Source organism: Amblyomma mixtum, chromosome 1 (assembly GCF_055824585.1).
Source record: "Amblyomma mixtum isolate Tamu chromosome 1, ASM5582458v1, whole genome shotgun sequence".
In the NCBI taxonomy this organism is placed as follows: Eukaryota; Metazoa; Arthropoda; class Arachnida; order Ixodida; family Ixodidae; genus Amblyomma; species Amblyomma mixtum.
The window spans coordinates 155,689,469-155,716,901 of record NC_143012.1 but is presented as its reverse complement, the minus strand read 5'-3'; the positions used below and the strand labels follow the sequence as shown (position 1 = coordinate 155,716,901).

General features: G+C 49.2%; 1 pseudogene; it reads left to right on the top strand.

The window, feature by feature from the left end:
• The first annotated feature begins 11,790 nt into the window (after positions 1 to 11,790).
• Positions 11,791 to 25,669, top strand: LOC149369448 (uncharacterized; annotated as a pseudogene).
• Positions 25,670 to 27,433: the final 1,764 nt, after the last annotated feature.

Genomic DNA, 27,433 nt, shown 5'->3' with positions numbered 1-27,433 from the left:
GCTATGCGGAAGTTCGAGTGCACAATACGCTGGTGGTGTTGCCGACGAAGGAGCCATGTTCGCAAGGCGGGCAAGAGCTTTTACAAAGCTGCTGTTGGTTATATAACCTCTATGTGGACATTTTTAAAATTAGGTTGAAGGTTCCTGCCATATTGGACACTTGGTTGTGCGAGGCAACTGCAGCACCTGCTGTTAGAAGGGGAGTGAATAGAGTCACGAAAATTGCCAGCTCTCTTCCCACAGCCGCCCCTCCCCCCTGAAACCACCCTCCTACGCCCGCCAAAAAAAGAAGAGAAATACGTAATCAATTACGATGCATTTATTAATGCGTAATTTCAGCGCTGCTCTTTAGGTGTTTTGATGTAATATACTGAGACATGAGCTGTGAGCTTGTCAAGCTTCGGCAGCGCGAACAAGAGTGTCTTCACGAAGGCAGGGATGAGTTTCTGCTTGGACGGTGCGCACCTCTGGATTCTGGTGTCGGCAACGCTGAGCCTGTGCTGAGCAGCAGCGGGAGATGAAGCCCTCATTGTTCACTGTTGCGAAAGAACTACCGTGTCTATTTTGTGTTATGATTATACAGGTGGCTGGTTTATATTAGGAAGCGAACGCTGAGAGCGACGTGTCAGGGGCGTGCTGTCTGTCTCCTGCAGCACATTTCACAGCAGAAACCGGAGACAACTAGCGCTCTTGCAGCGCTGTGCTTGCGGTTATGGAATTGGCGCCGCTCAACCCACGAACAGGCGCTTAAAAGCTGTGTTTAAAATTCGGTTACACCGAGGGTCGTCAAATAGTCTTTTCCGTGGTGCCATCTCTCGGTGGAACTGCCATGAAGCTCGAACCAGATTACCATTAGTCGCTCTGCTGATGCAAGATGCATGTAAAAGTGTTGCTGGCTTAGTTGACGTTTAGATAGAGACAATATAGCACTAGCGTAAACGACAGGGATGAAGTTGTCTTCTTTCCCTTCGTCCCCCTTGTATATCGCTTTTACTATGTCCTATCTAACGTTTAGTTTTCATATTTTGGCTCTGTGGTCTTGTTTACGCTCCTTCTAAGGCATTACATCGACTTATGCAACGACGCATCTCATCGAGGGAGGAAGCTGTGGCAGTATAGGCCGGCGCTATAGCGGTGCAGCGACCAGCATTCCTCAGCCTTCTATCAGCGCGTGTATTCCTGCCACTACGGGCTACACACTGTATCGGTTCCACGTGCGTGTCGTATTAAAGGGCCGAGGTTGAGGTAGGTACGTCCAACAACCTTCAATCGTTGGTCGTTTAAATGCCCTGCCATCGCAGCCCGCGGGCGAAAAAGTTGAAGGGCCCGCCTTGTGCCGAGTGCAGCCCACACCGGCACATATCCGATCGCGCCGCGATGCATCTTTCGGCTCTTAAAAAAAGAGTAAAAAAAGCTATAATTACTCCAGGGAACATGATTAAAAGGAATTTTGAGGAAAAATTGAAGTCGACCTGTATCGACAGGATACTGCGTCCTGATCCCAGAGAGACGGCTCTCTGCGAAAACTGAGCTTTTATAAACTTGAAAACAAGAAGCGAAATCACCACCGGCCGATATCACAACTACACTGTGTACGTACGCACAATAACTGCGTGCCGTCCCCAGAGTCCTTTTCACCTCGTGGGGAGGGGTGGAAGAGCACAGCGATAAACACTGCCTTTCCCAGGCCACCACCCATAGGTTAGAGAGCACTGTATCCCGACGAAAAGATATTTCTACTTGGAAGGCGCCGTGCTATGCAGAACGCTAACACGCATCGATGGAATCAACATCTTTATCTTTCTTTCCTTCCTTTTTCCTCTCTGCCTTCGTTTTCTCTTTGTTTATTTCTGTCTTCTTTCTTTCCTTCTTTGTTTGTTTCCTTCTTTCTGTCGTCCTTAATTTCTTTCTTCTTTTCCTTCTTCCTTTCTCTCTTTATTTCTTTCTTTATTTCTTCCTTTCTCTCGTCCTTACTTTCTTTCTTCCTTTCTTGCTTTCTTTCTTTCTCCTTTCCTTCTTCCTTTCTTACATTTTTTCTTTATTTCTTTCTTTCCTCCTTTCTTTCTTTCTTTATTCCTTTCTTTCCTCCTTTCTTTCTTTCTTTCTTCCTTTCTTTCTTTCTATCTTTCTTTCTTTCCTTCTTTCTTTCTTTCTTTCTTTCTTCTTTTCTTTCTTTCTTTCTTTCTTCCTGTGTTTCTCTTTTCCTTTCTTTCCTTCCTTTCTCTATTTCTTTGAGACAATTGCTTAATTGTCTCTAGAGTCATGACAACGGTCCAAAAAGAGCCTGACATGTCTTCGCCACCAGGACAGAACTCGCTGAAAACGCGATCTCGAATATATGGGCTCTGATCATTCAAACACAATACATACATGAAGATAAAGACAGCTGCGTAAATCAGTGCATATTTACAGTGTCTAATTTTCAGGAGGGTAGACAAGAGAGCAACGGTGAAATATACCAGAAAAACAAGACTTATTACACGTCTCACTATTTGTACAGTCAAACGTACATTGTTCCCAAAAACGAACATTGATGAGATACACATTGCGCCAGACTTTCATCAGAGTTTCAGCTCAGGCAGTACGTTCTAAGCCCTAAACTCTGACAGATATATTGCATTGACTGGAATAATTTCTACAAGCGCGTGTTCTATGTCGGTGTCGGCGATGGTATCGTGCCTGATGGCGGTGATAGTTTTGCTGACTAGGACGGCCGCTTTACCTTCGTTTTGACTCTCGTAAACCTCGTACCCTTGTAAGGTCGGCTTGATTTCAGTCTCTTGGAGCGCATATACATCAGGAGGTGTGAGTTGTGTGTTTATATATTGTTTTAAGAGGGCCTGCTTTTTGCGGTAGCCTCTGCAGTTCCATTGCCAAATATCTAAGTATTCTTGTTCTTGCCGATACGTATTGATCATGTTTACGCGTTACTGCTGTTCCCTGGTGCGACGAAAAACCTACTCTATATCACATCACATGGGCCCGCCAAAAACATAGACGTGGTCCCCAAAATACAAAACCCGGGAGCGTAGCAATGGGAGGCTCTGCTGTCCAGCGACCGCTGCGAAGACCAACAAGGTCTGGTACAGCGAGCTCAACGGGCGGCAGTGGCCAGCGGAGCCCTGGACTGAGGGCAACCGACCACTGATTAGAGGCGGACGACTTCGACAGAGAAGGCTCCTGGGGGTAGAACCAAGACGTCTCTGAAGATGCCTCCAAACTGCAGGAAAAAGCATTAGTAGAAATAAAGTTTTCCCTTCCTTCCTTGACTGGATGCTTAAATTGTAATTGAGGAATTTTGTTCTGCAGCAATTTTTGGGTATTTTTTAGGTACTCCTGGCATTAGTGATGCTAATCTTTGTAAGCTATAATTAATACTTGATCGGGACTTATCTGTTACATTTTCTCATAAATCAATTGCGGCTAAGTCGGTTCGGTTGTTCTCGGCGGATGCTGCGCCCTTCGGTTGGTCCATTTATTCGAGGCTATTTTAGAACAGGCGAGCAGTGGACGGTGGGCACTACGCGTTGCAATCCTTCAATGCTCGAACTCTGCAGAGGTGCGTTTCAGCCAGCCCCTTCGATGCCGCCTCCACTTGCCGAGCAATGTAGCGGCAACTCCATAAACGATATATTGTCTGTGTCCTGCCCTCTCCATGCACGACACTGTGCTCTCCCTTCCATGGCCATTCTGACTGTACTTGTTGCAGCTTCCGATATTTCGCATATTCCGTCAACCACGTTTGACGTTTAGGCACCGGAAGAAACATAAATAACCTGGAGCCCTCACCGCTACGACAAACGATCAAAATGAGCGACGCCGGCACTCGCTATCAAGAGAAAATAAACAGAATAATGCAAAATCTATCAGCTATTGCTTGTTTCTTTGTTTTTTTGCTCATTACGGCTGTCTGGTGTATATTATTATGCACCGGACTGCTTAGTAGCCACACGACTATCGGTCCAAATATTTGTTTACGCAGTGCATTGTAGGTTTAAAAATGAAGAATATTTCCACTTTGATATTGAATTAAAATTCGGAAATTGCCGAGCATCCGCTGCTGCAGACGTAAAGGCTAGTCACGTGTTCCTACCTTGGACGCCTTTCGCTCCAATGGTGGAACTTGAGCCCTATAAGTGAAGGTCCGGAGGAAGCTGTTCTTCCAGTTCTTATCTTTGTCCCTGACTGCGTGGTAGGTAGCCGACGTGTATTGGGATTCGGAGAATGTGAGGGTATTGTGGGCTGGCAATATAACGCAGCTTCTAAGCCGGAACGGTGCTTTCGCGACTTAGGTTATGCGCGGGCAAGTACAGTGACGGTATGTTTGGCCTCCATGTGCTCGCTCGAGTAGGGTCAACCGCGCATAAACTGGTTTAGTTGCTAATCTAAGAAAATTGACATAACGGTGCTCGGATCTCTACGAGAATCACATAGCGCAACAGTTTGCCCTGTAAATATACAAGCGCAATTCAAGCTGCGTTGTGAGTAGTTTTTCTTTCTTACGCACACATTTTCCACAGACCAAGCTGGCACAGCCAATGACGTAGTTGTCAGTCATGAGAATTTTTTCCGTAATTTCTACGTTGCGCGCCATGCTAGCGAAAATGTGCAAGTACAGAGGGCAAAACGCATGTCTAGAACACGCTCTGAGTGGGTTTCGGGCGTAACACGCGATAACTAGCGATAAGATTTGGTTAAAAAGGGTCTGGATGTAAACATGTGCTTTTAAACTCATAGAATTTTATCGTCATTTTTTGCCTTCTTGGTCGCAGCGGCTTTGGGAGCTCCGGAACACAGAGTTTGGTTGTTCTAGGTATGTGTTTTGCCCTCTGTACCTTGCGTGAGCCATCGCGGTGGCTGAGTATGCTCATAGCGCTCAGCTGTCGACGAAAGACGCGGGTTCGAGCTCGACCGAGGCGGTCGCATTTCGATAGAGGCGAAATATCAAAAGCCTGTGTACTGTTCGATGTCAGTGCACATTAATGGACCCCAAGTGATCGAAATTATCCGGCGCCCTCGACTACTGCGTCCCTTTGGGATGTTAAACCCCTTAAATATACAAACCCAACACTTGTGTGATTCATTTTCAAGTAATGCTCCATGCAGGCACAACTTAACGTGTCATTGTGCAGAGTGCACCCTGTGTGCCTTCGTCCTCTCCTTTCTACGACAGTGCTGTGCAGCCATCAATGCGACGTCATTGCGGTTTCTACATCACATGGTGGGCATGCTGCCAGAGAATGGAAGATAAATAAAATACCCACCTTTCTTGGTGAACACCAACTAGCGTCACGTGTTGGCCGACAGTAGCCAGCACCGCGTAACACAGTGGCGTTAATTTAATGCTTAATTTCGAGAAAACTAGTCAGTCCCGCGGAATTTTGCGCTAACGTCGCGGTTATCGTGGCTGACACGTTCTCCTCGCTGCGAAATCTCATCTATAAAATGCTTCTTGCTCTCAAACCGACAATCTCCGTACGAAAATGAGGCGTATGCCGAACGTCCCAAATTCCCGCTGTAATTTTGAGTGTGCATGCACGCCGCGTGCAATAGCAGCTGTGAAAACCAGAGTCACTGCAATCTTGTGCGAATTTCCTGTGCTTGTAAAGAAGTCCTGAGCGCGGAATCCGGCAGCTGCGTGGAAAGACAGCGACGTTCAGTTTCTGCGTAGCCTTGATCCCTTCGTGTGGCACTGTCGTGATTCGTGCTCCGAACCCGCTCATGTCAAAGTTGTTGCATGCATTCACACCTGCTTTAGTTTACCGCATTCATGCGTGCGAAAAGACTTTTTCAGCTCACTGAACCCGTGCTTCAAATATCAAGAAGGTAGAAATTTGTTCGAGTTGGTAAGTATTCATGATTTTGTTCACAGCGCACCAAGAACGGGACAGGAGACGAAAGAGTCACACAAACAAGCGCTGACAAGTGGCAGAAACCCGTTCTTGTTGCGCTATGAAGAAAATCAAATATCAGGGACGTGTAAACGTGACGAACAATACCGCGGAGTAGGCAAGTCTCATTACTTCAGGTGTTTCGCCTTTGTGTGAGACAGGACTTTCAACAGTCAAAATATGCGTGGCTGCATAATATGCAAGCTCTCATCGCGCAGAAAATCGAATTTAAAAAAGAATATTAGTACCGCAAACATTGCAAAAGAACAGAAATAAATTGCAGATTTTAGCACTCACTTAGAAATTAGAGAAATCCGCACGTTACCTCGAAAGTCCTTGTTTCCCGCACTGCACTTAACTTCGGCAAACACCAGATTTAGATTGATGCAAGCTATGCTTTCATGTTCAACCGCAATAATGAGGCGTACCTGTCTCCAGCACCGCCTGAGTAGCGCGGTCTTTTATACCTCGTAACACGAGCACGCGTCGTAGTGGCGACGAGGAAAATATGGCATTTTTTTTTATTCTAGTAAACGCCGTAGGCTGCCTTTCATCCCCTCGCTTTGTTTGACGGAGCTCCGCCAAAGCCGATAAATGGCATAATTGTGGTGGTCCTTGAGGGAAATTATATTTACATAAAAGGGGCGTCATATAAATCCATGTCACGAACGCCACAGAATTCATTACGGGAGCTTGCACAACGAAAGAAAAAAAGAGAAATATTGTTGACTGTTGTTTCAAGAGCGCGGGCTCCCTGGCAAACTTACCAACGTCCTGAAGGAATTCAACTGATATCAGCAACAGAAAAAGACGCCAACGATAAAGCACGAAATAACAGACTTGCGGCACACATCGTAAACACGGAAAGTAGGAGCTCCTCATTAGATCTTTTCTTCGACCGTTTTTTTTTTTGTGCTTCAACTTTTTTTTAACATGGGTCATAAGATCGAACGTAACCTTCTCGGAACGTCATCGTTGTTGTCACGTGGCTGCTTACATAATCTCAATGCAGCCACTGCCTAATGAATGAATAAATGCTAATGTAGTCCTCAGTTCATAAAAAAAAACAGTTCAAGATGTTCTGTCGTTGATTACCTACCACTTAATTTGACAAATGTGTGTTGCAAAATGTTTCAACATTGAGCGAACCCCCACTCCTTGGGGGGTTCGAGAGCCAAGGTATCGGCCGTCGAGTAATACATCAGAAGCAACAGACAGCACCATTTATTACGGGCTAACAAAACACTAAAATGTGCAAGAAAACAAATTCATCCGTCCCACGGCTCCCGCAAAATACAGCGCTCCCACTAACGCAACATCACGACAGCGCCCGAGCTTTTCAGCGGCTACAACGGAGGCGCGGTCGCCGCGCTTACAGCGCCACTTCGCTACGCCTCGCCGCACTACTGACGCTGCTGACGGCACAAACGCGCGCTGCGACGATTAAAGGCTACTCAATTTCTTGCTCTGCAAATAACGCAAATAAGACAGTAAGAAGTTACAAGAGCGCATTTTTATGCACAGCATTGTCAGCGATGTAGTACATGAGAGTACAGCCAAGACGGGCTAACAGCAGGCTGGTTAACCAATGATGAATAGTTAAATTTTTAACTATCACTGTTAGGCTTCCTAATGATTGAGAGCCGTGTAACCTCCCGTAAGTAATATCCACATCAGTTTTCAGAATTTCGAAAGCGCGGTTACTCTCGCCGTTGTGTCCCAACATCTGCCAACATCGCGCCAAGATCCGTGCGCATCCGAGAAGCTCGTAGGCAAATCGATCTCTCCAGTGCACGCAGCTCGTCGAAATAGCCAAAACGTGTTGGGCTACAGCGCCGAGGCGAACAGCGTTTTCAAAATTTTAAAGACTGATATGGATATTACTTACGGTGGACTACACTTATCTCAATGATTAAGGAGCCTACCGGAAATAGTTAAAAAGTTGACGATTCGATATTAGTTTTTCAGCATTGCCCAGCATGACTTTCGTAAGTCTTTTTCATGCGAAACTAAGCTGATATGTTTCACACATGACCTTCATTGCATCCTTGACCACGGCTCCCAGGCAGACTGCATATTTTTTACTACTCGAAAGCGTTTGACACTGTTTCGCATGAGCTTCTTTTTCTTAAATTAAGCAATCTTAATACAGACCCTAATGTTCTTGCATGGCTCTTGCACACACACAACACACACACACAACAACACACAACACACACAACACAACATGCATGGTTCTTGCACACACAACATAGCACAACATAGCAGCAGCTTCCTGCAGCAGCTTGCGGTTTACCGGTTCTGGTTTCGCTACCTCCCATCATTGGAACGCCACCGGTGCTCTGTCACTACAAGACAACAACATTGCCAGCGCCAGCAGTGCCGTCACCTATAAATTGCCTGTTTTCAAGTGCGCGCGCCAGTGGGCATGGGAGAGCGGCAACGATGCAGACGCTGCTTCATCCGTTTTTTTTTTGCTACCCATTTGCTGGTCCTCGCCTACCCCTGGTATGCTGTCCTCCCTAGAGTGCCCTTGGAACTTTCGACGCCTGTATTCGCCGACGAAGACCGTGAGCTTCCTGCAGCAACTTGCGGTTTGCCGGTTCTGGTTTCGCTACCTCCCATCATTGGAACGCCACCGGTGCTCTGTCACTACAAGACAACAACATTGCCAGCGCCAGCAGTGCCGTCACCTATAAATTGCCTGTTTTCAAGTGCGCGCGCCAGTGGGCATTGGAGAGCGGCAACGATGCAGACGCTGTTTCATCCGTTTTTTTTTTGCTACCCATTTGCTGGTCCTCGCCTACCCCTGGTATGCTGTCCTCCCTAGAGTGCCCTTGGAACTTTCCACGCCTGTATTCGCCGACGAAGACCGTGAGCTTCCTGCAGCAACTTGCGGTTTGCCGGTTCTGGTTTCGCTACCTCCCATCATTGGAACGCAACCGGTGCTCTGTCACTACAAGACAACAACATTGCCAGCGCCAGCAGTGCCGTCACCTATAAATTGCCTGTTTTCAAGTGCGCGCGCCAGTGGGCATTGGAGAGCGGCAACGATGCAGACGCTGCTTCATCCGTTTTTTTTTTGCTACCCATTTGCTGGTCCTCGCCTACCCCTGGTATGCTGTCCTCCCTAGAGTGCCCTTGGAACTTTCCACGCCTGTATTCGCCGACGAAGACCGTGAGCTTCCTGCAGCAACTTGCGGTTTGCCGGTTCTGGTTACGCTACCTCCCATCATTGGAACGCCACCGGTGCTCTGTCACTACAAGACAACAACATTGCCAGCGCCAGCAGTGCCGTCACCTATAAATTGCCTGTTCTCAAGTGCGCGCGCCAGTGGGCATTGGAGAGCGGCAACGATGCAGACGCTGGTTCATCCGTTGTTTTTTGCTACCCATTTGCTGGTCCTCGCCTACCCCTGGTATGCTGTCCTCCCTAGAGTGCCCTTGGAACTTTCCACGCCTGTATTCGCCGACGAAGACCGTGAGCTTCCTGCAGCAACTTGCGGTTTGCCGGTTCTGGTTTCCCTACCTCCCATCATTGGAACGCCACCGGTGGTCTGTCACTACAAGACAACAACATTGCCAGCGCCAGCAGTGCCGTCACCTATAAATTGCCTGTTCTCAAGTGCGCGCGCCAGTGGGCATGGGAGAGCGGCAACGATGCAGACGCTGCTTCATCCGTTTTTTTTTTTTTTGCTACCCATTTGCTGGTCCTCGCCTACCCCTGGTATGCTGTCCTCCCTAGAGTGCCCTTGGAACTTTCGACGCCTGTATTCGCCGACGAAGACCGTGAGCTTCCTGCAGCAACTTGCGGTTTGCCGGTTCTGGTTTCGCTACCTCCCATCATTGGAACGCCACCGGTGCTCTGTCACCACAAGACAACAACATTGCCAGCGCCAGCAGTGCCGTCACCTATAAATTGCCTGTTTTCAAGTGCGCGCGCCAGTGGGCATTGGAGAGCGGCAACGATGCAGACGCTGGTTCATCCGTTGTTTTTTGCTACCCATTTGCTGGTCCTCGCCTACCCCTGGTATGCTGTCCTCCCTAGAGTGCCCTTGGAACTTTCGACGCCTGTATTCGCCGACGAAGACCGTGAGCTTCCTGCAGCAACTTGCGGTTTGCCGGTTCTGGTTTCGCTACCTCCCATCATTGGAACGCCACCGGTGCTCTGTCACCACAAGACAACAACATTGCCAGCGCCAGCAGTGCCGTCACCTATAAATTGCCTGTTCTCAAGTGCGCGCGCCAGTGGGCATGGGAGAGCGGCAACGATGCAGACGCTGCTTCATCCGTTTTTTTTTGCTACCCATTTGCTGGTCCTCGCCTACCCCTGGTATGCTGTCCTCCCTAGAGTGCCCTTGGAACTTTCGACGCCTGTATTCGCCGACGAAGACCGTGAGCTTCCTGCAGCAACTTGCGGTTTGCCGGTTCTGGTTTCGCTACCTCCCATCATTGGAACGCCACCGGTGCTCTGTCACTACAAGACAACAACATTGCCAGCGCCAGCAGTGCCGTCACCTATAAATTGCCTGTTCTCAAGTGCGCGCGCCAGTGGGCATGGGAGAGCGGCAACGATGCAGACGCTGCTTCATCCGTTTTTTTTGCTACCCATTTGCTGGTCCTCGCCTACCCCTGGTATGCTGTCCTCCCTAGAGTGCCCTTGGAACTTTCGACGCCTGTATTCGCCGACGAAGACCGTGAGCTTCCTGCAGCAACTTGCGGTTTGCCGGTTCTGGTTTCGCTACCTCCCATCATTGGAACGCCACCGGTGGTCTGTCACTACAAGACAACAACATTGCCAGCGCCAGCAGTGCCGTCACCTATAAATTGCCTGTTCTCAAGTGCGCGCGCCAGTGGGCATGGGAGAGCGGCAACGATGCAGACGCTGCTTCATCCGTTTTTTTTTGCTACCCATTTGCTGGTCCTCGCCTACCCCTGGTATGCTGTCCTCCCTAGAGTGCCCTTGGAACTTTCGACGCCTGTATTCGCCGACGAAGACCGTGAGCTTCCTGCAGCAACTTGCGGTTTGCCGGTTCTGGTTTCGCTACCTCCCATCATTGGAACGCCACCGGTGCTCTGTCACCACAAGACAACAACATTGCCAGCGCCAGCAGTGCCGTCACCTATAAATTGCCTGTTTTCAAGTGCGCGCGCCAGTGGGCATTGGAGAGCGGCAACGATGCAGACGCTGGTTCATCCGTTGTTTTTTGCTACCCATTTGCTGGTCCTCGCCTACCCCTGGTATGCTGTCCTCCCTAGAGTGCCCTTGGAACTTTCGACGCCTGCATTCGCCGACGAAGACCGTGAGCTTCCTGCAGCAACTTGCGGTTTGCCGGTTCTGGTTTCGCTACCTCCCATCATTGGAACGCCACCGGTGCTCTGTCACCACAAGACAACAACATTGCCAGCGCCAGCAGTGCCGTCACCTATAAATTGCCTGTTTTCAAGTGCGCGCGCCAGTGGGCATTGGAGAGCGGCAACGATGCAGACGCTGCTTCATCCGTTTTTTTTTTGCTACCCATTTGCTGGTCCTCGCCTACCCCTGGTATGCTGTCCTCCCTAGAGTGCCCTTGGAACTTTCGACGCCTGTATTCGCCGACGAAGACCGTGAGCTTCCCGCAGCAACTTGCGGTTTGCCGGTTCTGGTTTCGCTACCTCCCATCATTGGAACGCCACAGGTGCTCTGTCACTACAAGACAACATTGCCAGCGCCAGCAGTGCCGTCACCTATAAATTGCCTGTTTTCAAGTGCGCGCGCCAGTGGGCATTGGAGAGCGGCAACGATGCAGACGCTGCTTCATCCGTTTTTTTTTTGCTACCCATTTGCTGGTCCTCGCCTGCCCCTGGTATGCTGTCCTCCCTAGAGTGCCCTTGGAACTTTCCACGCCTGTATTCGCCGATGAAGACCGTGAGCTTCCTGCAGCAACTTGCGGTTTGCCGGTTCTGGTTTCGCTACCTCCCATCATTGGAACGCCACCGGTGCTCTGTCACTACAAGACAACAACATTGCCAGCGCCAGCAGTGCCGTCACCTATAAATTGCCTGTTCTCAAGTGCGCGCGCCAGTGGGCATGGGAGAGAGGCAACGATGCAGACGCTGCTTCATCCGTTTTTTTTGCTACCCATTTGCTGGTCCTCGCCTACCCCTGGTATGCTGTCCTCCCTAGAGTGCCCTTGGAACTTTCGACGCCTGTATTCGCCGACGAAGACCGTGAGCTTCCTGCAGCAACTTGCGGTTTGCCGGTTCTGGTTTCGCTACCTCCCATCATTGGAACGCCACCGGTGGTCTTTCACTACAAGACAACAACATTGCCAGCGCCAGCAGTGCCGTCACCTATAAATTGCCTGTTCTCAAGTGCGCGCGCCAGTGGGCATGGGAGAGCGGCAACGATGCAGACGCTGCTTCATCCGTTTTTTTTTTGCTACCCATTTGCTGGTCCTCGCCTACCCCTGGTATGCTGTCCTCCCTAGAGTGCCCTTGGAACTTTCGACGCCTGTATTCGCCGACGAAGACCGTGAGCTTCCTGCAGCAACTTGCGGTTTGCCGGTTCTGGTTTCGCTACCTCCCATCATTGGAACGCCACCGGTGCTCTGTCACTACAAGACAACAACATTGCCAGCGCCAGCAGTGCCGTCACCTATAAATTGGCTGTTTTCAAGTGCGCGCGCCAGTGGGCATTGGAGAGCGGCAACGATGCAGACGCTGCTTCATCCGTTTTTTTTTGCTACCCATTTGCTGGTCCTCGCCTACCCCTGGTATGCTGTCCTCCCTAGAGTGCCCTTGGAACTTTCGACGCCTGTATTCGCCGACGAAGACCGTGAGCTTCCTGCAGCAACTTGCGGTTTGCCGGTTCTGGTTTCGCTACCTCCTATCATTGGAACGCCACCGGTGCTCTGTCACTACAAGACAACAACATTGCCAGCGCCAGCAGTGCCGTCACCTATAAATTGCCTGTTTTCAAGTGCGCGCGCCAGTGGGCATGGGAGAGCGGCAACGATGCTTCATCCGTTTTTTTTTTGCTACCCATTTGCTGGTCCTCGCCTACCCCTGGTATTCTGTCCTCCCTAGAGTGCCCTTGGAACTTTCGACGCCTGTATTCGCCGACGAAGACCGTGAGCTTCCTGCAGCAACTTGCGGTTTGCCGGTTCTGGTTTCGCTACCTCCCATCATTGGAACGCCACCGGTGCTCTGTCACTACAAGACAACAACATTGCCAGCGCCAGCAGTGCCGTCACCTATAAATTGGCTGTTTTCAAGTGCGCGCGCCAGTGGGCATTGGAGAGCGGCAACGATGCAGACGCTGCTTCATCCGTTTTTTTTTGCTACCCATTTGCTGGTCCTCGCCTACCCCTGGTATGCTGTCCTCCCTAGAGTGCCCTTGGAACTTTCGACGCCTGTATTCGCCGACGAAGACCGTGAGCTTCCTGCAGCAACTTGCGGTTTGCCGGTTCTGGTTTCGCTACCTCCTATCATTGGAACGCCACCGGTGCTCTGTCACTACAAGACAACAACATTGCCAGCGCCAGCAGTGCCGTCACCTATAAATTGCCTGTTTTCAAGTGCGCGAGCCAGTGGGCATGGGAGAGCGGCAACGATGCAGACGCTGCTTCATCCGTTTTTTTTGCTACCCATTTGCTGGTCCTCGCCTACCCCTGGTATGCTGTCCTCCCTAGAGTGCCCTTGGAACTTTCGACGCCTGTATTCGCCGACGAAGACCGTGAGCTTCCTGCAGCAACTTGCGGTTTGCCGGTTCTGGTTTCGCTACCTCCCATCATTGGAACGCCACCGGTGCTCTGTCACTACAAGACAACAACATTGCCAGCGCCAGCAGTGCCGTCACCTATAAATTGGCTGTTTTCAAGTGCGCGCGCCAGTGGGCATTGGAGAGCGGCAACGATGCAGACGCTGCTTCATCCGTTTTTTTTTTTTGCTACCCATTTGCTGGTCCTCGCCTACCCCTGGTATGCTGTCCTCCCTAGAGTGCCCTTGGAACTTTCGACGCCTGTATTCGCCGACGAAGACCGTGAGCTTCCTGCAGCAACTTGCGGTTTGCCGGTTCTGGTTTCGCTACCTCCCATCATTGGAACGCCACCGGTGCTCTGTCACTACAAGACAACAACATTGCCAGCGCCAGCAGTGCCGTCACCTATAAATTGCCTGTTTTCAAGTGCGCGAGCCAGTGGGCATGGGAGAGCGGCAACGATGCAGACGCTGCTTCATCCGTTTTTTTTTGCTACCCATTTGCTGGTCCTCGCCTACCCCTGGTATGCTGTCCTCCCTAGAGTGCCCTTGGAACTTTCGACGCCTGTATTCGCCGACGAAGACCGTGAGCTTCCTGCAGCAACTTGCGGGTTGCCGGTTCTGGTTTCGCTACCTCCCATCATTGGAACGCCACCGGTGCTCTGTCACTACAAGACAACAACATTGCCAGCGCCAGCAGTGCCGTCACCTATAAATTGCCTGTTCTCAAGTGCGCGCGCCAGTGGGCATGGGAGAGCGGCAACGATGCAGACGCTGCTTCATCCGTTTTTTTTTTGCTACCCATTTGCTGGTTCTCGCCTACCCCTGGTATGCTGTCCTCCCTAGAGTGCCCTTGGAACTTTCGACGCCTGTATTCGCCGACGAATACCGTGAGCTTCCTGCAGCAACTTGCGGTTTGCCGGTTCTGGTTTCGCTACCTCCCATCATTGGAACGCCACCGGTGCTCTGTCACTACAAGACAACAACATTGCCAGCGCCAGCAGTGCCGTCACCTATAAATTGCCTGTTTTCAAGTGCGCGCGCCAGTGGGCATGGGAGAGCGGCAACGATGCAGACGCTGCTTCATCCGTTTTTTTTTTTTTTGCTACCCAGGTTAGTCAGTCTTATTCCCTTTATTCTAAACGCACAAGCAACCGGTGCTTGCTGCTCATCCCATGCCCACATGTTCTGTCATTATTGGCTTCTGACTGCGTAGATGTTATGATGCTACTATTCATGTCGGGTGACGTTGAGGTCAACCCCGGCCCTGGGGAAAATGTTGACGGCACCAGCATCGAAATGTTTGCGGCAATCAAAGCACTCGCAAGTACAATGGAATCGCGTCATGCAGAAGTAATGTCAACCCTTAATGAGGTGAAAGCTAGCCAAAAGATCCTCGAGGAACGTGTGTCTGATGTAACCGTGAGACTGGCAGCGGTTGAGACCAGAGTAGATACTCTTGAAGGAATCCATGATGCTGCTGAACTTAGTCGCGTCATCACAGATGCTGTTAAAGACGAGACTTCCATGATCCAGGCTCGCCTCAATGAGTATGAGGATAGATCACGCCGAGACAACTTAATTTTCTATGGACTTGAAGATGAAGCGAATGAGACCTGGGCCCAAACCGAGCAAAAAGTACGAACCCTTTTAACAGACTCCCTCTCGCTGCAACTAAGTGATGAGGCCATCTCTCGCGCGCATAGATTGGGGCCTTTCGTTCAAGCTAAAACTCGGCCGATAATTGTTAAATTCCTTTCTCCGAAGACCAAAGACTGCATCTTATCGCAAAAGGATAAGTTAAAAAAGACCCATGTTAGTGTTCAAGAAGGTTTCTGTAAGGCGACCAGACAATCGCGGAAAAAGCTGGTTGAGTTCGGTAAAAGCACTGGAGCGTTCTATAATCTGCGCTACAACAAGCTACATGTGAACAAGAAATGCTACGTTTATTGTCCACAAACTGATCGTGTGTGCGAAATTGAGCCTGCCCTGACATCTGCACCTGTCACTGAAGCAGGAGGCTCTTCAAACTCGTCCGTTCTCGGTGATTAGGGATCAGCAACCGTTGACGCAGAATGTATTCGTGATGTCAGATTCCTTTTCACAAATATTCGAAGCCTCATGAATAAACGCGACGCCCTATCCTCCCTGATAGACACGTGCGGTGCCGATGTGATTATTATCACTGAAACATGGTTGTCTGGCAAAATTGATAATTCTGAGCTGTTTGATTGTGTCGTGTCCGGTCGCTGTGTTGAATGCAGCGAAAGACGCACACGGTACTTTAAGACTTCGTTTATTTAAAGCCGATGAGGGTGCGACCAGCGTCGACCGAGGCAGGAGCCGAACTGGCCGCCGAAGCGTCCACGGGAGGGAGTGGCTTCCCAGAACAGGAGGAGGGTGCGGGGGCGCACCGTGGGGGGGCATCCGGCGACAGCGTGCGACGAGGGGCAACTGTCGTGGTCGTTAGGCGAGGGGCAACTGTCGTGGTCGTTAGGAGGAGGATGCGAGTGGTCGTTAGGGGCGCACACACACAAAAGCAATACGGGGACACAACACTTCCTTCCCCCTTAGAAAGTTGCCTGGTATCGTGCAGGGGGTGGGCGCTCACGCGTGGAGGCGCGCTGGCTTTGTGCGCTCGGGGGAGAAACACTTGTAGGCTGGCTGTTGTTCGCTGTGCCTCCTAGGTCTGTCCTGGGCGAAGTCTCTTCTTCCGGGAAGAGGTGCCAGGCTATGTGGGAAAATGGTGCACGTGTTCTCTCCGCGGGCGGACAGCTCTCAGACGGCGTCGTAAATCTACGCAGCTGGTTGAGATGTCGGCGTGCTACTGTGCCATGTATGTTGACGAGCCAAGAGCGCAGGCCTATGCGTCTGACAATTGTAGCTTCCTCCCAGCGTGGCTTTTTCAGAAACTGTCGGGCGAGGACGCGCTGCCCCTCATTAAGCGTGCCGCAGCGCGGAATTGCTTTTTCTTCCCGGAACGTCTCTGCCTTTGGCTCGGGGAGGATGGCTGTGAGCTGGGTTCGCATTTCACGCTCGAACATCATTTTCGAGGGGGTCTCGCCTGTTGTGCTCTGAACCGTCGTGTGCTGCTTGAAGAGAAAGCGCGCAAGGCGGCGCTGCAGCGAGCCTGTCTGATCTCTTTCAAGGGCGCGTTTTAGCTCGGCTACGTAGCGCTCGGCTTGTCCGTTTGTCGCTGGGTGGTAGGGGGCCGATGTAACTGATGAGATCCCGTTGTCGCGATAAAACTTGAGGATCTCCGCAGACACAAACGGTGTTCCGTTGTCCGACACTACCTTGCGCGGCAGGCCGAACGTTGCAAATAGTGATCGGAGGTTGTCAATGACTGCTGCCGAAGTCGTCTGTCCCATTTGCCTTATCTCAAGCCACTTTGTGTAGGCATCTACGACCACAAGGAAAGTGCAGCCCTCAATTGGTCCTGCAAAATCAATGTGCAGTGTGTGCCATGGTGTGTCTGGCTTTTCCCATTCTGGGACAGGAGCTTTCGGCGGGGCGCTCCGGCTGCTCTGGCAAGGCTTGCATTCTCGCACCACTGTTTCGATGTCGTTGTCAATGCCAGGCCACCACATGTAGCTTCTGGCACACTTTTTCATTGCAACGATGCCCCGATGTCCGGCGTGGATGAGAGACATAGCTTGTGCGCGTAGTTCTCTCGGCATCACAACTCGGGACCCAAATATGATGCAGCCGCGATGGGTGCTCAACTCTGTAGCTCGCCTGCGGTAAGCGTCGAAGTTGTCCCCTTTGAGTTTATGCACGTTGCCTTGTTGAACAGCTGTGTAAACTAGCCGGAGAGCTGCGCACTTCTGCGTAGATGCTGCAACTGTGCCTGCTGTAAGCGGAGGTTCTGGCAGTGCTTCGAACATCAGAACGTCTCCTGGTGGAAATGGTTCGTCAACAGTTGCGTCTAGTGGCAGACGGCTTAGCGCATCGGCATTTTGATGTTTACTCCCATTGCGGTAGACCAGAGCGTAGTCGTACGCTGAGAGTTTGATGGAATGCTGCGTCGGCTCGATGACACCTTGCTGCTCCAGTTTGTCCAACTCTTTTTCAACTGAGTCTCGGAGAGCAAACGGCACCGGCCTGGCCTTCAGAAATTTGGGTTGCGCGTTGTCCAACAACTCCAGTGTGACCGGGGGCCCTTCGTTTCCTGGAATCTCTTCCGAGAATACTCTCTCGTATTTCTCTTGCAGTTGCTCAACCATGTTCTGGCTCGGCGTCTGGTGTATGCCGCATATCATCACGCCTAGTGGAGAAAACCAGTTTCTCCCTAGAAGGCTTGATCCTGTGCCCTTCACAACAAGCAGAGGTAGCGTATGGGTCTGGCCGTTGTAGTTAACCTGCACGTTGGCAGAGCCCAATAGTGGCAGATTCTGTCCTGACCACGTTCGCAGGTGCGTGTCGTCTTGTTGCAGGGCGGGTGCGTCAGATGGCCATGAAGTTCGGAACGTGTCCTCACTGATCAGAGTACAGGCTGCGCCGGAGTCCACCTCGAACTTAATCAGCTGGTGATGTACGCTTACTTCTGTAAAAATCTTCGGTCGCGTGCCGAGATTCATGGTGTTCAGGTCGTACAACACAGATGGTGTTGCTGATGTTGTTCCATGGAGATCAGATAGCGGCGTATTCTCTGAGGCGTTGACGCTGTGATTAGGCTGGGAAGGTGACTTTATCTTGGCAAGTCTCCGTTTCGTAATGCATGCTCTTTCGATATGCCCTCGCTTGTGGCAAAAATTACACGTGGCTGACTGGAATCGACATCCCTGGGGGTTGTGTTGGTCGTCACACCGCCAGCAGCGTTGTGCCTTTTTGACCGATTTTACAACAACAGAAGGCTTGCGCACCTGGTTGCTTGTCTGGTGTACCGGCTCGGTGTTCCGGCGAATCCCTCTCTGCTGGTGACCGGCGCTCTCCGCTCGAACGGCGATGACGTAAGCTTTGCTGAATGTGAGGTCCTTCTCAGCGAACAGGCGCTGCTGCAGTGACTCGTCACTCAGTCCGCACACAAATCTGTCGCGTAACATCACGTCCAAGGGAAGCATGGTGGTGTTAGCAGAAGAAGCTGCGTCTCCCTCCTGCCCGGTAGCTGTTGTCGACAGCGTTCCAAAATTGCAGTCGGCAGCGAGCTTCTTGAGCGCGGCTACGTAGGCGCTCACAGTTTCTCCTCCCAGTTGATCTCGTCGTTGGAAGCGAGCCCGGCTGTAGACCTCGGATGGCCTTGGGTCGTAGTGCTTTTGCAGCGCTTTTACGATGTCGTCGTAAGACACTGCCGCTGGTGTGCTTGGCTGAATAAGGGCGCAGACAGTATCGTAGGTCTGCTCCCCGCACAGCGTCAGCAGGTTGGCCCTCTTCAAGGCTGGGTCTGTGATGTTGTTAGCTTCAAAGTAGAACTGAAGGCGTCCAACCCACGATGACCACGATGAGCCGTTGAATTCTGGTATCTGATTGGGAAACCCTCGCGTAGCCATGGCTTGTCAATAGCGTTGCGTAGCGCGGGTCGAATCCACTTTCTCGTCGCCACTGTCGTGTCCGGTCGCTGTGTTGAATGCAGCGAAAGACGCACACGGTACTTTAAGACTTCGTTTATTTAAAGCCGATGAGGGTGCGACCAGCGTCGACCGAGGCAGGAGCCGAACTGGCCGCCGAAGCGTCCACGGGAGGGAGTGGCTTCCCAGAACAGGAGGAGGGTGCGGGGGCGCACCGTGGGGGGGCATCCGGCGACAGCGTGCGACGAGGGGCAACTGTCGTGGTCGTTAGGCGAGGGGCAACTGTCGTGGTCGTTAGGAGGAGGATGCGAGTGGTCGTTAGGGGCGCACACACACAAAAGCAATACGGGGACACAACAGATTGTGAACGACATTACACTGTTTATAGACAAGATCGCTCTGGGCGTTCGGGTGGCGGGATTTTGATCGCTGTTGCGGATGACTTGCTTTCTTAGGATGTTCTTATATCCTCGGAGCTTGAATTTCTTTGCACATGTATTAAGATAAACCGTAAGGAAACCATATTTTGTGCCTGTTACCGACCCCCCCAATCAGAGAGCAGTTTTTGTGATAACCTCCATGACTGTCTTAACAAAACTGTACTTAGGTTTCCAAAAGCACCAATTTTTCTCTTAGGCGATTTTAATTTCCCTGCTATATCATGGACGGAAGAAGACCCTGTTCTTTGTTCTTCTTCAGAATCGCTAACCTTCCTTGACTTATGTTCAACATTTAACCTCTGTCAACTTGTGAAAGAGCCAACTCGCATTACAGCATCCACTGCCAACACTCTGGACCTTGTTCTAGCAACCTGCCCTGACTCCGTTTCATCTCTTACACTTCTGCCTGGACTAACCGACCATTTAGTTATCAACTTCACTCTACCGTCACGTGCACCCCACCCAGTCAAACATTATAAAGCAATTCGGGATTACAAAAATGGAAATTATTCTGTGATTAACACCGAACTAGAAAAATTTGCTGACATTTTTTCCCCCAGATTTTGGGAACGTTCACTGCACGATAACTGGTCTCTTTTCAAAGACAAACTGGAAGCCCTCACTGATAAGTACATCCCACTTCGTAGAATAACGTGCACTAAACGTTCACCATGGTTCAGTGTTTCCTTGAGGCGACTGCTAAACAAAACAAAAACGCATCTTTCGGCGCTGCACAGCATCTAACTGTACAGAGCGATGGAATGCTTATCGTACTGTGGCACCACAATACAAAACGGCTGTTTTCAACGCGAAACGCAACTTTTTTCAAAATACCTTGCCTAGTCTACTGATTACTAACCCACGCAAGTTCTGGAATATCCTTAACGTGAAACCAAAAAAAGATATGATACTGAAAGATAACCAAGGTGCCCTGATCCCACTAAACGAATGTTGCACATTATTAAATCGTACTTTTTCTCTGTCTTTCGTAACAACCACGCCAGTTACTCTTCCCGACATGCCTACCTTTGACTCCCAGTTGATGGATTCCATCACTATTGACTGGGAGGGAATTCATAAACTTATTGATAGTGCTAAAATGTCATCCTCTGCAGGTGCTGATGGTATCAGCAACAAGATGTTGAAAAGCACTATTACTTATTCTTCACTCATGCTGTCCGAAATTTTTACTCAGTCATTGCAGGCCGGCATGCTCCCTGACGACTGGAAGGTGGGCAAGGTGGTTCCAGTACACAAGTCTGGTGATGTTCACAGCCCTTTTAACTACAGACCAATATCATTAACTTCTATTCCATGCAAATTACTTGAACATGTAATTTATTCTGCCCTCATGAGTCACCTTGAGTCCAATTCTTTTTTCACACCCCATCAACATGGTTTTCGAAGAAATCATTCATGTGAAACACAGTTAATCGCATTTACTAACGACCTTTTTGCAGCTTTGGATCGTTCTTCGATTGTTGATTGCATATTCATTGACTTTGCTAAAGCCTTCGATACCGTGTCTCACCCTCTTCTACTTCTCAAACTCAGTAAACTAAACATAGATTGTGATGTATTGAAATGGATTGAATGTTTTTTGGCCGCTCGTACTCAGTATGTAACAGTTAATGACCATGATTCTAATCTTTCTTCAGTAACATCGGGCGTTCCTCAAGGATCTGTTCTAGGACCTCTGCTTTTCCTAATCTATATTAATGACCTTCCTGATCTCATAACATCATCTATCAGGTTGTTCGCTGACGACTGTGTAATATACAGAGAAATTTCCAGCCCATCCGATACCTTGGTTCTTCAGTCTGACATTAATAACATTTCTGCTTGGTGCGACACTTGGCTGATGAAGCTTAATGTATCTAAATGTAAAGCAATGAAAGTAACACGAATGCCTTACAAAGCTAACCCGCATCCATATATTCTAAATGACTCCCCCTTAGCTTTTGTTTCTGCATATAAGTATCTTGGCGTATACATTACCAATGACCTCTTATGGAAAACGCATATCGAACACATAACTAACAATGCTAATCGCATGCTTGGTTTCTTCGCCGTAACTTTTCACTTGCTCCGGTTAGTTTAAAACTACTACTGTACAAAACGGTCGTCCGATCTAAAATAGAATATGCGTCTTCTCTATGGGACCCTAACATTAAGTCACTGATTAACACTTTAGAATCAATTCAGAATCGTTCAGCCCGTTTTATTTTGTCTAACTACTCGCGTTTTTCTAGCGTCACACTCATGAAGAGAACTCTAGACCTTCCAGATCTTTCACTCCGGCGTCATCTTTCTAGACTTTTCACTTTCCAAAAAAATATATTACACAAATCAATCGCTAAAACAAAGTCTTTTCGCTGTTCCAAGTTATGTATCATCTCGCATTGATCACCGACTCAAAGTGAGTGTTCCAAGTTGCAGAACTAACCAGTATTTTTATTCTTTCCTGCCCAAGACCAGCTCAGACTGGAACCAGCTGCCCGCCAGCATCGTCTCCATCTCTGAACCAGAAGTTTTTAGATCTGCTCTTCTTCATCGCCTATGTTAACTACTCTCCTTATTGTATTTTATTTGTATAAGTATACTTACCACTCCTACCTGTAACGCCTCAACGGCCCTGATAGTAACGAAATAAATAAATAAATAGTATAATTCACAGTTACCATAGAATTTCCAAATATTTCCTAGGGGGAAAGCTGGCGCCACCGTCTATGCCAGTCACTTAAAAGGGCACTTGACCGTGCGAATGCGGGAAAGACGGAGGTATCTTACTTAATAATAATAATAATAATAATAATAATAATAATAATAATAATAATAATAATAATTTTATTGCCACAACACATGGTGGTACATACAAACTCGGGCCTGTCAAAGCCAAGGGAGGCTTGCAGGACTAGGCCCGGCAAAATCGGCGAGCGAAAAGTAAAGTATAATAATAGTAATAATAATAACTTGTTTATTTCCATCAATGTTGGGGAAACTGCGGGACTTGGCTTGGCTATTATTAGCCCTAAACAATATCCACACTGCACAAATGCAAATTTCCGCCCCCAGAGATATTGCAACGAAATGTTATTTTTCATTCCCTGCATGTGAACCCTGACTGTAACCTGCAACTGACGCAATATTCCTGGACTTCGCGAAAGCATTTGACAAAGCATCCCACAAACGCTTACTACTAAAACTTTCCTGGTTAAACCTTCATCCTAACATATTACAGTGGATAAGCGAATTCCTGGCTGACCGCCCCCAGTTTGTTTACGTTAATAATCAAGCCTCTAGTTCTGTTCCGGTAACATCAGGTGTCCCGCAAGGATTGGTCCTTGGTCCGCTATTATTTTTAATATACATTAATGACCTTCTAACGCATGTCTCTTGTAACGTCCGTATTTTTGCCGATGACTGTGTCATCTATCGCACTATCAACAACGCCTCTGATCAGTTCGCCCTTCAGAATGACTTAATCAACGTACAGGACTGGCGTAACAAGTGCCTCATGGAACTAAACCCTAATAAATGCAAACTCGTGTCATTTCACCGAAAACGTAATCCTGTCCTCTTCTATAAAATCTCGCACGTCACGGTAGAATTAGCACAGACTTACAAATACCTAGGAGTAACATTGTCCAATGATCTAACCTGGAACGCGCATGTCACTAAAATCATATCATCCGCTAACAGAAGCCTTGGATTCTTAAAACGACATCTACGTCATGCGCCACAAAACCTAAAATTACTTGCCTACAAATCACTTGTCCGTTCTAAATTAGAATTTGCCTCTGCTATTTGGAGCCGTAACCAAAATTATCTAATAATTTCCCTAGAATCAGTACAAAATCGAGCGACAAGATTCATACATTCGTGCTATTCATATCATGTCAGTATATCATCACTAAAAGCAGAGGCAGGCTTAACATCCCTGGCTTGTAGGCGTCGTATTACTAGTATGTGCTTGTTTCACAAATTTTATTTCAGCTCACTTCGTCGTCCACCCTACATAAATCCGCCGTCACGCATTTCCCTCCGCATTGGTCAACCCCTTCAAGTAGCCCGGCCATGTAGGCGTACAACTACATTTGCATCGTCATTCTTTCCACGCTCAGCCAAGGACTGGAACAGCCTTCCAAAAACATCGCCGCAATCACCTGCCCATCAACATTTGCGCACTGTTTAGCTACTACCTTTAACAGCGAATAATATTTGTATCTTACGTTTTTTCTTTGTTTATTCAATCTGATTTTTCAATGTAACCCACTCCTTATGTAATACCCCCAATCCTGGGGGCCTTTAAGGTAATAAAGTGAAGTGAATAAAATATGCTTACTGTCATCATCACCACAATCAGCCTGACTGCGCCCGCTGCAGGGCAAGCGTCCAGCCTATGTCTCCCCAGTTAACCCTGTCCTTTGCTAACTGCAACCAGTGTATCCCCGCAAACTTCTTAATCTCGTTCACCTACCAAACATTCTGCTGCCCCTCGCTACGCTTGCCTTCTCTTGTAATCCACTCCGTTACCCTTAAGGACCCGCAGTTATCTTGCCTTCGCATTACATGCCCCGCGCAAGCCCATTTTTTCTCTAAATTTCGACCAGAAAGTCATTAACCAGCGTTTGTTCCCTGGAACACTCTGCTCTCTCCCTGTCCCTTAATGTTACACCTATCCTGTTCCGTTCCCTATCTCGATGTGTTGTCCTGAGTTTAAGCTGAACTCTTTTCGTTAGCCTCCACGTTTCTGCCTCGCAGGTGAGTACTGGTAATATAAAGCTGTTACGTACTGTTCTTTGGAGTGGTATTGGTAGCAATCATGATCTGAGAAAACACGTCACATGCGCTCCACCCCATTCTCATTCTTCGAAGTACTTCCCCCTCATGATCCGGATCAGCTGCGGTCACTACGTGCCCTATTCATAGACGTATTCCTTTACCACTTCCAAAGCCTCGCTACCAATTATGAACTGCTGTTCTCTTGCGAGACTGTTGAACATTACCTTGGTATTGTTAATTTTAAGACCTATCGTTCTGCTCTGCCTGTCTAGCTCACTGATCATGCTTTGGAGCTCACCTCCCGATCCCCGAGCGACACAGCAAGCCAATGTCATCAGTGAATCGCCGATTACTAAAGTTGTTCTCCGTTAACTGCTATCCACAACTGTTCCCAACCTAGGCCTCTGAATACCTCTTGTAAACAGGCAGTAAATAGCATTAGTGAGATCGTGTCGCCCTTCCTGACAAACTTCCTTATTGGAATTTTATAATGACTTCATGGAAGACTATGGTAGCTGTGAAGCCGTTACAGATATTTACTGCTATGGATGCTCACTGTAAATTACTCTAGCTTTTGCGGATTTACTGTACATAACAATAAATGAGCAGAAAAACAAAAAAAAAATGCGTTCAACCGGCACACTTTTCTAAGCAAATATTATTTCAAAAAATTCTTAGCGCTTGCAGAAGCTTCCGTTCTTGCATTGTCAAGAGCAGAAACATCAAGAACAGAAACGATTCAACTGTGCCGCCTGCTATTCCACGTTCGCGCCCCATATTCGTGCATGGGCCATGGTTCATGCCTCAAAAAACTTGCCCGAATCGTCACTTTTCTACGAAAAATTATTTGCTGAGTGCCGGCGTCGCCATGTCCTTGCGCTGAGGTTACAGATTATGCGAAGAAGGACATGAATTAGGGTGTGAGAACCTGTCCTGCCCTTAGGTGACGGTCGTATTCATGCTGACAAGGAAAACGCACTTCTGGCCTAGTAGGCACTAGACACTGCGCTGAGCTCACTTCGAGTCAAGCGCCTTCGGATGCTTCGGATCTCAAATGAACTGCGTGCTTAGCTGGATAACTACACAGCCACAAAGCGCTCGAAAGATCAATGAAAACGAATCTTAACGGCTAAAAAATTCGATCCATAGCACAGCAATCAAGTCACTAGATGTCAGTCCGAAGCCTCTACTAGGCATGCTTCGGGCGTCCATGCGGTGGCTCCAAGCGACGAGGCTGACGGGGCAAACGCACTTCCCTTTCCCTCTTTCCCTCCCTTTCCAGTGGCGACCTGCATTCTTCATTTGACCGTGCTTATGAATAGACCATATATTTCTCGACCTTGAAACTGAACCTCGCACACGGATACTGCGAATGTTACCCTGTTGTGGCCTTCTTCCCACTGTTCTTGACGGCTTCATTCGCATCCTGAAGGCCGCATGCAGCGTGTTTTGATGAATGCTTGTCACTCAGACTATGGCAGTGTGTCCTCCAGTGTACCACAATCCCTTTCTGGAACCCAACTGTTTTCCTGATTCATATCAATTGTAAGAAAGACAGTTGGAGTGTGATGTCCCACTCTCCACCTTGTTGGGGATGTTGGGTTTGATAGGGGCTGGGGTTCGTTACCTACGCTTACAACTCTGCAATGTAAGCAACTACTGGTTTTCCAAGATGCTTTCTTCTCTACGGCCTGGAGCCTTCCTCCATCACGGACACCATGCTTCCTTACCGCACAGTTTACTCCGAATTTACAACTGTCTTCCAAGCCGCTGCGCATGCCGAACAATGCCGTGAACTCACCCGTTCCCTTACATCTCACGACCAACGACGCCAGAAAAGCACTCACTCCGCTTCTACCTGTCTGCCGCCGTCTTGTCACCCCGAACCCTTGGTTTGGTTTGGGTGCCCTCTTCCAGCCGGGCCAGTCTACGAAACTGCTTAGTAAATACCAGGACCCCTATCGCGTGGTTCAGCAAACGTCCCCAGCTAAATATCTCGTCGAGCCCCTCACGCCTCCGCCTGATCATAGTACCGCGGCCGTGAAATTGTCCACTTGCACCGGCTGAAGCTCTACTACGACCCCACTATCATCTCGTGCCCTTGGGCCGCCAGGATGGCGCCTCTTTTTTTATTCGAGATGTTTGCCACTATAGGCATAATGAAAGGGGTATTATAAGACAGAGAGTTGGGGTTTGCTGCCCCAGCGGCCAGCGCCGAGGAAGCTGATAAAGATGAAGCTGGCGAAGCTCGGGTTGGCGCTCACGAACGCTGGTCTACTCAGCAGTGCCGTTCCAACAAAGACTGGCCGTCCACATTAATTGTTTGTTTTGCCTCTTTACAAAATGATATTTGTTTGGACATTACCTGCAAAGTTCAGGTCTATGCTGACGCTTGAGTGATTATAGGTACGAGTATATGCGCATCTGGCAGGTTGCCCACAACACGGCGGGCAGATGGGCAGCCTGCCACAACGCAGGCATCGGGCTTTTGCGAGAATGCGGGTAGTAGTTCTACTGCACTGTGAAGCTATAGGCGCACATTAGGAGAATTGATCATAGAATGCAGCGCCTGCTGCTGTCTGGCGGCTTCACCTCCTCTCCCTCTCGGTTGTCGGCAGCGGATATGCCGACCAGTGTGACAAGCGACGGACAGAATCGGCGGCTGCTCCCTACTCCGGGAACAGCACTGTATAGGGCGGTCGCCCTCGCCTGTGCTTCTTGCGCACTGGGCAAGTCTAGCCAGGCTTAGTTCAACGTTTAGTACTAAGGTAGCTCTGCAGATTTTTTTTGTAGCCGTATTGCTGCGTTCAGGTGGATTCTGATGAGTGGCTACTACCTCTCGCCGAGTTTGTCTATTCATTCCGTCACAGGGCGCTGATCATGCGAAGAGTCGGCGGTCGCGTGTTAATGGTGAAAGCTAAAAGGGTGCGCTTCAGGAGCCCAAGACCAGCTGGAAGTACGGTGGTGTAAATACAATGACAGTGTGGCGGAAGCGTTAAATGATATCATCATGCGTTCTTGATTTCATTTTGAATAACCGTTTCGGAGCCAGTTAACTTACTAAAGATAC